The following is a 2,728-nucleotide window of genomic DNA, read 5'->3' on the forward strand; positions in this document are numbered from 1 at the left end:
AATTTTCCCCCACACATATAAACAGTTGTCCTGGAATTACTTACTGTCATTCTCCCACTCATTTGTGATGTTTCTTCTGTGACATATTGATTTTATGTGGATGTTCCTCTGAATCAGCAAGGAGACCAGTGTGGCTGGAGCAATTGGCCTTGCACAGAAAGAAAACTTTACATCATACTTCACTCTCTTAATTTCTAGACATTATAGTAAATCGTGGTATCTTGTAAGGCATTTTGATGTGTAGAGGTTGAAAGTATCACAGGAAATGAGAAGTGTGAAGTTTGGTTAAATTAAGTGGTAAACGAAGAAAGAATAATGATTTGGAGATAAATGGAAGAAAATAATCTGACCTGGAGATTTGCTTGTATTGTAATAATTCCTCCCAATAGCATTTCCTAGTATGGCAACAATTTCCTAGTCTCTATGTTTTTGTTCTTGTTCCCTTCACAGTCTGTTCTCTTCCTATCATAGAACTCCTCTCATCAATTCTCCATTACTGGGATATTTCTCATCTTATTGAAATAAAGCAGAAGTCCTTCACATGACCTGTATAGTCTAATAAAAATGTCAGGCAGCACTCTTGCTTACTTCATGACCTACCACTCACCACTTTTGACCATCTGCTTCACTCCACTGGCCTCATCTCAGTTCCACAAACATGACGGCCCGACTTGCACCACTCAACCTTTAGCTCATGCTCTGCATGGAAGGCTCCTCTACTGGATATTGTCATGTCTGCTCCTTATGTTATTTGCATCTCTGCTAGAAAGGCACCTCCATGGAGAGTCTTTGTATACTTTATATAATAGAAAATAGATGTTATAAACTGTCTGATCTCCCTTTCCTCCCAATGTTTGTAAGCCCCATTTCAGCAAGGCCTCTCTCTTTGGTTTACTACTGTATTCCAGAAAGTTAGATGAACATCTATCTCATTGCAAGCAAGACATCACTCAATTTAAGTTAAATAGAAAAAATGCCCTTTACTTTTAAGGGTTCAGAACTCCTGGAGAAAGCTAGAAAAGCCTAGACAACTTTGAAGTTGGCTAGGAGTGTAAAACTCTATTCTAAGACTTATTAACTATGTCCGATGAATTACTTCAAGCCTTGATCTTATCAGTTCTTTGGGATAATAATACAAATCTCATAAAATTGACTAGATAATTAAACACCATACTTAACATGAGGGAATTGCTCCATAAATATTGGTTTGATTTCCTTGATTTGAATTGCATTTTTGTTTAAGGGTTTATTCATAATTAAAAGTAATAGCTAAAAAGGCATAGAATCAGGAGAATGAAGAGAAATGTAATTAACCTGGTCCTACTAGGGAAATGTACAAGTATCTTTGGTGGTGGTTGATTTTCAGAAAAGCCAGCGGGGGCGGTAGATTGGAGCTAATATTGATTGAGATTTGGCAATGTGCCAATGATTTTACTTACAGTATTTTATTTATTCTCTTTTAATTTTATAAATTATATCATTCTCCCAATTTATAGTCAAGAAAACAAATGATGAAAGATGTTAAATACCTTGTTCAAAGTCTATCAGAAACAGAAGAGCAGATTTCCACTTCAAATCTGCCCAGCATCTCCATCCACCCTTCTTTCTATGCTGTTTTTCTAATGTAATAAGAAGGTATTGATAATATATTTAGCACCTCTGCCTTAACACCTGGAATAAGCCAAACCAGACTGGGATTATTAAAACCAATAACAAAGGTCTGGTAGCAGTACTAAGTGGGACAACAATGACTCTGTCTTTAAAAGAAGTGAAGTGAAGTCGCTCAGTCGTGTCCGACTCCTTGCGACCCCATGGACTGTAGCCTATCAGGCTCCTCCGTCCATGGGATTTTCCAGGCAAGAGTGCTGGAGTGGATTGCCATTTCCTTCTCCAGGGGATCTTCCTGACCCAGGAATCGAACCTGAGTCTCCTGCATTGCAGGCAGACGCTTTATACAACTGTAAGAATTTTGTTTCTTTAAACCCTGCACTGTTTCATAAGAAAATAAAATTTGTATTTTTTTTTGTTTTTTAAGATCAAATATGTTTCCATTTATAAAAATAAACTAGGAATAATAATAAATGGATCAACCTGTTTTTCTTGGTTGTCCATTCTGAAAGGAGTCCCAAGATGTGAAAAATGTTCAATGGATTTTGGGATGTTGGGTCACAGGGGAATGTCTACAGGTTTGTTTCTAAGATACCTCGTGGAGTGGCTATAAATTAGTGTACTTGTCATCCTCCAGCCTTCTTTGTAGTTTTTCTAGATTTTTTTTCTTATTGTTAGAATACATCCTTCTCCTGGGGACTTACTGTAATCAACTACTTTCATCTATATCTTTAATTATATTGCTTCATCTACTCTAGTTATAAGCTAGTCTTTCTGGCCAGGAATGATGATGGTGATGGTGATAGTGATGATGATAATAACAACACATTGAGGAGAAAAGACATTTTATTTTATTTTATTTTATTTTTTCCACTGGTTTAAGCTACTTTTATTTATTTTTTTTATTTTTTTTATTAGTTTTTTATTTTTTTTTAATTTTAAAATCTTAGACATTTTAAAATGCACTTCCTTTGTGCCAGGCACTCCTGAAGCACTTTGAATGTATTAACCATTGTGGCCTCAAAACATGCCATGATATGTGAGTGAAAGTCACTTAGTCGTGTCTGACTCTTTGCGACCCCATGAACTATACAGTCCATGGAATAATTCCCTAGGCCAG

Source organism: Capricornis sumatraensis, unplaced genomic scaffold, assembly GCF_032405125.1.
Source record: "Capricornis sumatraensis isolate serow.1 unplaced genomic scaffold, serow.2 scaffold13, whole genome shotgun sequence".
Classification (NCBI taxonomy): Eukaryota; Metazoa; Chordata; class Mammalia; order Artiodactyla; family Bovidae; genus Capricornis; species Capricornis sumatraensis.